This window comes from Podarcis gaigeae, assembly GCF_964106915.1.
Source record: "Podarcis gaigeae genome assembly, chromosome: 15".
NCBI classification, from domain to species: domain Eukaryota; kingdom Metazoa; phylum Chordata; class Lepidosauria; order Squamata; family Lacertidae; genus Podarcis; species Podarcis gaigeae.
The window spans coordinates 13,185,207-13,194,673 of NC_139692.1; positions in this window are offsets into that span (position 1 = coordinate 13,185,207).

Sequence of the window (9,467 nt, forward strand, 5' to 3'; positions counted from 1 at the left end):
CTCTCCAGCTGCCTCTGATCTTCAGCTGCACAAAGTGACAATTGTGGCAGTGGGTCTTCCGTGGGTCTTGGCGCCCTGGGAAATGCCCAGCCTTGCTATTCTCTAGATATAAGGCAGCTGCCTTGGGAGCCTCAGATTAAGCCTCATGCTCCTTCCAGCATCACTTCCGTGTCCTTTGCAAAGCCATCCATTCTCCTGGCAGCACTGTAAATACGAGATGCCTCTCTGGCTATTTTCTGATCACTCCATGGTACTTATTTCAAAATACTGGAAGACACAAGATTTACCCACCCGGGAAGAATGGCAGATGAAAGTGATGGACTATATGGAACTGGCGGAGATGACTGGCAGAATCGGAGACCAAGGTGAAGAGTTGGTGGAAGAAGATTGGAAAAAAATTAAAATTTATTTACAGAAACATTGTAAGATCCAGGAATGTTAGAAGGATGTTGGAATGAAGTAATGTGGTTTTAGCAGAAACGATATAAAAGATTAGGTAAAAAATGATTTTTTAATTGGTGAAATGAGAATGTAAAATTATAGTACACTAAGATAAATTATGATAAAAACCAAGCTGGAAAGGATTTGCTGAAATATTTAATTGAACTAGAATATAAAAAAGGGAGGTGTGAGGAGGTCAGGGAAACAAGTAAATGAAAGACAAGACATGGAAAGAAGGAAATGTTTTTAATTGTTTTTATTTTTCGGTATTTTGTATTTTCTGCTCTCTTTTTTATTTTTTTCCTCTTTCTTTTCTTTTCTCATTTTTGAAACTTTTTTGAAACTTTAATAAATATTATTTAAAATGAAATCATGGTACTTATTTCAAGTAGTAAAATCTCATATCAGAAGCAGCCCTACATCTTAAAATGTGATTGTAATTAAAGGAGCATGAAAGAAATGCAACCACCAAATGTATTTGTTGAAACGAAGTACAAGCGCTTCCTTTGTGGCCCTCTTTTGCAGAAAAGTACAACATTCCCTTGTTTCCCAGCCCCATTTGACACATCATTATCCCTCTGCCATCTCTAGCCAAAACAGTCTGTAATAAAAGGGAATTAAGAATGATTACCGAGGAGTCACACTGCTTCTCGACTGCCAAATTGTTTCTTACAAATTACAATGTATTATTTTGTTTTCTCACTGAAGTATTTTTATTAGGTCGGGCTCTTGACAATTTTGTCATTTGCTGGATTGGCCGGCACCCCCCACCCCACCCCACCAACTTCATCCTTGCTCATTTCTCTCCTGCCCCACACCCCTCAAAGACGGGTCTGTACTCTATTGGAACAAATCTAGAAGGACCCCTTTGTGAAATGACTCTGCAGTGACTTTGGCTCCTATCTGCACTATGCATTCAAAACAGTATCAGGCCACTTTAAACCATCATGGTTTCCCTCAAAGCATCCTTGGAAGGGGCTGAGAGTTAGGAGACCCCTGTTCCCCTCACAGAACAACAATTTCCAGAATTCCCTGGGAAAAGGGCTTTATAGTTTAACCGCTCTGAGAATTGTAGCTCTGTGAATAGGGGTTTCCTAACCACTCTGGGTTAATCCTGGGACACGGGCGGCCCTGGGATGTGGGTGGCGCTGTGGTGTAAACCACTGAACCTTGGGCTTGCCAACTGGAAGGTGGGCGGTTCGAATCCCCGCAATGGGGTGAGCTCCCGTTGCTCGGTCCCAGCTCCTGCCAACCTAGGAGTTTGAAAGCACGTAAAAGTGCAAGTAGATAAATAGGTACAGCTCTGCCAGGAAGGTAAATGGTGTTTCCGTGCGCTCCTCTGGTTTTGCCAGAAGTGGCTTAGTCATGCTGGCCACATGACTTGGAAACACTGTGGACAAACGTCGGCTCCCTCGGCCGGTAAAGCAAGTTGAGTCGTTTGCGACTGGACTTAACTGTCAGGGGTCCTTTACCTTTACCTTTTAACCACTTTCAGCACCATTAACACATTGCAGTTCCAAATATCTTTTGGTGGAAGCCATGGGTTTTAAAGTCGGATGATAATGCTTTAAATGTATGGTGCTCCAAACTAGGATGGATATTTGACCTTTTTCCTGGTCCATATTGCAATATGCTCAGCCACAAATCCATTCCATCTTGTCTCTATATTGAGATTTAAAAAGGAAAACCTAAGGCTCATCTGCACTGACCTTTGCTGTGGATCAGAAGCTCCTTGCATCTAAATTAAATTGGCATTGTCTACATATTGTTGGCCTCAATCAGCACTCACCTCACTTCTTTTCAACAGTAAATGTGGATTTCTCCAGCTGTAAACATACCCATAAACAGGCAGCGTTGTATAACCTCTGCACAATTTTTCAGGTGTGAACATATCTGTATGAATGCTCAGTAAGGACCCCATCTGGAAGCTCTCTGTGTATTTTATTGGTGTTGTTTAAACCCTATTATGGTAAACCATCTTAAAATCATTTGTGGTGAAAGGTGGGGTAAACCCTGTCAGGTTTTGCATCCCTGTTGCCTTCAGAAAATCAGTTGGTTGTGTCCAGTGTTATATAGTGGTACCTCAGGTTAAGTACTTAATTCGTTCCAGAGGTCCTTACTTAACCTGAGACTGTTCTTAACCTGAAGCACCACTTTAGCTAATGGGGCCTCCTGCAAAGTTCTTAACCTGAAGCACTATTTCTGGGTTAGTGGAGTCTGTAACCTGAAGCCTATGTAACCTGAAGCGTATGTAACCCTTGGTACCACTGTATTAAGATCTGACTGACTTCAGTGAATGGACATGATTCATTTAGGTCCATGAATGTCAGTGGGTCTAAATTGAGTAAAATGTAATTGATTAAGAACGTGGTTTGATTTCCTGTCTGAATAAGAGGGAGCCTCTAATGAAAATACCTTTGAACCTTTGTGGCATTGCACCATGCTTGAGACAGCACAAAGAGTGGGCACATGACACAGCCAGCTTGGTGAAGCTAACCAGGCCTTGCTCTGGTCAGTGTCTGAATGGCACCAAGCACAATTGCATGTATGCCACCTCAGGTTCTGTGATGGAACGAAGGCAGACTAAATAAAGTAAATTACAGAAGAATGTTGGTCATGGAGAAAGACCTTGCCTGGATAATATAGTGCTATATTTGTTTTTGGGTGATGTAGGCACACACTGGTCATAGTTGGCAACCTCTTGGAACAGATATTCCATTCTGTGCATGAGAGAAGGGAAAATACAGCTTTGAAGATGACATTTGCCATCTGCAGTTTCGCTAAGTAAACGTATTTTTAAATCCGCTGTCTGATTAATGGGGGGTGGGGAAGGATCTTTTCAGTTAAGCAAGAGGCTTTAAACCAATTAAACAAAGCAGCCCTTATTAAGAGCGCTAAGGCTGCAAAATGGGCTGGCACCAGAAGTCTGTGTCACTGGGAACCTGCCAAGACCCACACAGCCCAGAGATGGGGGTCACTGCTGAACTCTGGAGCTGCCTCCTCTCTGTTGCGGCCTGTTCAGCTGGGTTTTTTAATTAATTAATTAATTAATTAATTAGGCTTTTCAAATTACAGTTTTACAATCACATATCCAACTTACAACCTAAAAACAAGATTCCAAAGAATCTCCTGGACTTCCCTCCTTCCCTTTGTGGGTCCTATTGTTAGTCATTTCCTCCTGCATCTTTTATATTAATCCAAAACTTTCACATCTCCATTATATCCAAAATTCACCTTTAAACTGCAAGTGTCATTCCAATCCTACTAATGATTTTAACTGTTTACAATGGTTTTTAAGATAAATTATAAATTTTCCCCATTCTTTATTAAGAAATTTGTCTTCCTGATTTCTTATTCTTCTGGTCATTTTTTGCCATTTCGGCATAATCCATCAACTTGATCTGCCATTCTTCTCTGGTAGGGGCTTTATCTTCTTTCGATCTCTGGGCCCATAACATCTGCACAGCCGTGGTCGCATACATAAATAGCATTTTCTGCTCCCTTGGGATGATTTTGGCACCTAAAATTCCTAAAAGAAAGGCTTCAGGTTTTTAAAGAAAAAGTTATTTCAAACATTTTTTTCAGTTCATTATATATCATTTCCCAAAATCCTTTTACTACCTGTTCTTTCTGAGTGTGCAAGCTGCAACCATTTTGAGAAAATGGAAGGGCACCCTCGGTTTGCCTTCCACTTCCCCTCTGCGTGGTTGTATAGATAGGGCAAGTAAATTGGCCCCCACTCAATATCACTTTGAAGGCAATGTACCTCTGCATACTTGTTGCTGAGAACTGGGAGCTGTTGCAGCCGGGTCCTGCTTATTGGCTTCCCCTAGACATCTGGTTGGCTGCTGCGAGAACAAGATCCTGGCACAGACGGGCAATTCTTACATTCTCATACCTTGCCCAAGGTCTCCCCCAAAACCTGAAGCTGGCACTGCCTGCAAATGAAGGCGATGCTCATTTGAGAGTCGGTTCCGTCAACTCTGCAGGACTGACTTCCGAATAAACACGCCTAGGGACTGGGGGTTGCATCGCGTGTGTGTCATCGTGGCAGCGGAGTAGGAAATGGCATGGAAACCAGAGGAGAGTAATTTGAAATCCTGCAGAGACAGAGCCCTTTCCGGGGAATTGCATCACTGGCACTGTGGCACAGAGAAGTTTGTTCTGCAATTGCCTGCTACGTTGGTGGTCCAGGCATCAACAGGGTGAGTCAAGCCAACACCCCTCACCAAAACATTTCTTTTACTTCTTGTGGAACTCGGAAAGGAGATGCTCCCTTGGCCTGAGTTTCCCATGCGATCCCTTCTCCTGGCTCCTTTCCATTTGACCAGAATTCTTGACTAGTGAAAGCATGCTGGGTTAGGAGGGAGGAAAAGTAGGAAGGATTATGTAGTAAACATGGCTTTGGGGAAAACAGTTCCCCCCGCAAACTCTTCCCCTGGGGACTCTCTGCCACCACTTGACCAAAATCTCTGGTCGATTGAAAGACTGTTGGGGAAGAGCTTCAGAGAAAAATCAGCAGTGGGTGCAAGGGTTAAGCACCCTTTGCATATTCTGTCCTCCCTACTGCTGCTTCACACATTTTAAAATAAGCACTGGTTTGGGAATCCCGTGTTTACCCCACTAAACATTGCAGTTCTGCCCCTAGATAACTTCAGTTTCCAGAATAGCTTTCCAACGAGCCACAGTGTTGATGAAACCAGTTTCGAAAGGTATGCTGCAAAGAGTTGCCCCATGACCACCATGTTCAACATTAACTTCGTTGGACTGGTCATGTTGTGCGGATGCCTGATTATCGTTTTCCAAAGTAAGTACTCCATTTGGAACTTAAAAATGGCGAGCGTAATGCTGGTGGTCAACAAAAGAGGTTTAAAGACTCTCTCAAGGCAAATCTAAAAGAACATAGTGTAAACACCAGTAACTGGGAAACTGGCCTGCGAGCACTCCAATTGGAGAACAGCCTTTACCAAAGGTGTCGTAGACTTTGAAGATGCTCAAACTTAGGACAAAAGGGAGAAATGTGCTAAGAGGAAGGCATGCTTGGCAAACTCTCACCGTGATCAAGTCCTGTCTGGAAACCTATGTCCCCACTGTGGAAGGACGTGTGGATCCAGAATTGGCCTCCACAGTCACTTACGGATTCCCTGTTAAAACCATGTTCATGGAAGACAATCTTGGCTACAAGTGATCGCCAAGGAAGAAGAAGAAGAAGAGGCTAGGCATGAAGGAGAACTTTATTTCAATTCAATTACCCATTTCCTCACTTTCTGACACAGTACATGAACTGAAATGCAGTCACTCTGTGCACTTCTCTGAACTTTGCAGTCCACTTCTCCAGCCAAGTACCGACTAAAAAAATGGATTGTTTTAGGATTGGGGTTGGTTTGGATGAAGCCTGTGGGTCCCCATAAAGCTGGTGATTGAGTATCTGTGAGATGATACAGGGTACCTAGGGTTACAGACGCTTCAGGTTACAGACTCTGCTAACCCAGAAATAATACCTCAGGTTAAGAACTTTGCTTCAGGATGAGAAGAGAAATCATGCGGTGGCAGTGGCAGTGGGAGGCCCCATTAGCTAAAGTCGTACCTTAGGTTAAGAACAGTCTCAGGTTAAGAACGGACCTCTGGAACAAAGTAAGTTCTTAACCCGAGGTACCACTGTAGTTTGTAGTAGAAGGGAACCACTGAACTGGTCAAACCAGTCTCTTTGTTCAGATAATGGCCCTAGCTCAGCCTTTAAGCATGACCAAGAATAGCCCCTGTTGCCATAGAGACAACTGGTAAAGGTAAAGGTACCCCTGCCCGTACGGGCCAGTCTTGACAGACTCTAGGGTTGTGCGCTCATCTCACTCTAGAGGCCAGGAGCCAGCGCTGTCTGCAGACACTTCCGGGTCACGTGGCCAGCGTGACGAAGCTGAAGCTGCTCTGGCGAGCCAGAGCCGCACACGGAAACGCCATTTACCTTCCCGCTAGTAAGCGGTCCCTATTTATCTACTTGCACCCGAGGGTGCTTTCGAACTGCTAGGTTGGCAGGCGCTGGGACCGAGCAACGGGAGCGTACCCCGCCACGGGGATTCGAACCACCGACCATGCGATCGGCAAGTCCTAGGCGCTGAGGTTTTACCCACAGCGCCACCCACGTCCCATGAGACAACTGGAGGAAGATGTTATTTCAGGAAGGAACTCCTTTCCATCGCTCTCACCTGACTGGGTGTCACTAGGGATGGGGGAACAATTGGCCAAGGAGCTAGTCTTTGTGTTAGTCTTGTCTGTGGATGGAAAGACACAGAAATGCTTCTTGCTCTCTGTGGTGAACCAAAAGTTATGGCTTTGGGGTTCCCCTGGAAGCCTAATAATGAGCCTAGATCTGTTGGCGTGTTAATGCTGTGAGCCCTTCCATCTTATGTTGTATATATATGTAAATAAAACCATATACCCTAAAGACACCACAGGCTGCATTGACCTTTATTCTAAGGAAACTGAACCCTGGGAATGTGCTGGAACCCCATAAGTTTCTTACCACTCAGAGATTGGGCTGCATGCAACAATCTAGTTCAGGCATCCCCAACCTGCGGCCCTCCAGATATTTTGGCCTACAACTCCCATGATCCCTACCTAACAGGACCAGTGGTCAGGGATGGTGGGAATTGTAGCCCCAAACATCTGGAGGGCCCAAGGTTGGGGATGCCTGATCTAGTATATTAGGGGAAATTGCTTTGCAAAAATGCATGTGCTAGACAAAATTTCATTTTAAAATCTGTATTTTAAGGAGGAAAATGCACTAAAATGCTGGTTAATTTTGATGAGGAGGTTTTGTGTTTAATGCAAATTGTAGTCAGAATGTGGAGAACTGACTCTGAAGTTGGGAAAATGAGAAACCAAAATGGACAGATTGGCCTATCCATCCCTACTGGAGGCCTGCATCACTGACTCTCTGCATCCTCCCTCTGTTTGCTGGCATACTCTACTCTTTCCATGACTGGCCTGTGTCATATGTAGCTAATCAGCGGTGCTGCGGAGAAGCAGGAATGATAAACTGTTTTTACTATTATTATTTTTAAAAATTCAATCAAGTTAGTGGAGAACATTGGAAACAGCTGTAGGACTGAGTCTCAGAGCTTACTTGAAGTGGAAGTGGGGTGGCTAAGGCATCTTTGAGCCCTCATTGATGGAGTCACTTGTGTTGGGCAGCCTCACAAAGAGAGAGCCTGCACTTCCTCAACAGTACAGAGGATGGCAGGACAATATTCGGTTGATTTGAAACGTCCAGGAATTGTAGTAATGATAATTTTTCTTCTGGTCACAAACTGGCACTAAAGACATGCAGACACAGCCTTTTAAGCAGAAAAACGGCTCATGAAACAGAGGGCTTGGTTGCAAATCAGGAAGAGACCAAGTTGCAAAGGAAGGTCCTGGTTTGAATCTTGCCTCCATCGTGACTTACAAGATAGTTTGTTTATTTATTTAGCTATTTGTAGAAGTATTTCTGTACCTCCTTATGACAAAATGCCAGGGCAGTGTGTAACGTTGAAACAAGAAGCACCGTTTGAAAAGCAGAAACGGAAGCAAAACTGCAGGCGATCATTATTAAGGTGACCGGTTAATCAAAATATCAAATCAAATCAATCTTTATTACGGTCCAGAGACCCAACAAATCATTACAAAGCAATGCACAATTCAGACGGCCTACCTCCAGGTTAAACAAGCATTTTGTTCAAAAGATAGGGATCATTGATTCTTGCAACCACCGATAAAAACTTCGCCACTGCTAATGTTCTGGCGTTTGTCTGGTTTTCCAATAGGAACCTGACATAGTGAGCCTCTGATTTTCCTGGGAAAGGTACCAGCAAGGGTAATATCAGTTCAGCCCTGGCTTGCTCATATTTTGCACAGTGCTGCAAAATATGTTTTATAGAATCAATGTCTTGAGCACACGAGCAAAGTCTGTCCTGGTAGGGAACTCCTCTCAACCTGCCATCCAACACTGCAGAAGGAAAGACGTTTAGTCTGGCTTTGGTGAAAAGCCTTTGATAATTCGGTACTGTCAGGTTTTTAATGTAAGATGTTAACTTAAAGCCCATATGGTAAAAAATAAACATCTGCAAAGGACAGTCGGCATAAAAACGGTATTCAAGGGATGTCAGAAAGTAAAAAGTGAGGATGCCTGCTAAATCTCTGCTGGAAGAGTGGGCTGCAGCAGGGGATCCCAATTGGTAAGCCACCCAGGGGGTCTGTGGTACCATTCATGTAACAAAAACTATAATTGAGGTATCAACATTTTCAAAAGTATGGGGTACATGGGTTGGCTTTTGAAAAACAGTGGGCCTGCAGTACTTGGGAGCCACTGTTCTACAGCGTGGGAGTGGTGGTTGAGGCCATCTGGGCATCTGTGACACAGGGGACAACTAATAGTGGATTCTCTCAGTGATGGAGTTGGGCTCAAGCAGTCCTTAAGATTCCCTGGGTCCAAGTTGTGGAGGGCTTTGTATATCAATGCATGGGCTCTGCCAGTGAACCTCCCCTGAAAAAAACAAAGAAGCCAAGGAGCCCAAAGCAGTTAATGAAATGCATATGAAAATTGGTTAATGTAGGGGTAGCCAAAGTGGTGCCCTCCAGCTATTTAATGTTTGATGCATTACAGTATTTTAATATTTTGTTGGAAGCCGCCCAGAGTGGCTGGGGAAGCCCTGCCAGACGGACGGGGTATATTATTATTATTATTATTATTATTATTATTATTATTATTGGCTAGCACCCATTAGGGCAGAAGGCAGGGAGGTGTTAGAGCCAAATGACAGGCAGAGCCACCCCCTGAGAGGTTATAAATAAGAAGGCTTGTAGGTGGTTATGGATATAACAGCAGCAGCAGCAGCAGCAACAACAACAACAACAAGTTGTTATTTATACCCCACCCATGTGGCTGGGTTTCCACAGCCAATCTGGGTGGTTCCCAATAGAATATTAAAAACACAACAAATACACCAAACATTAAAAAGTTCCCTAAACAGGGCGGCCTTCAGATGTTT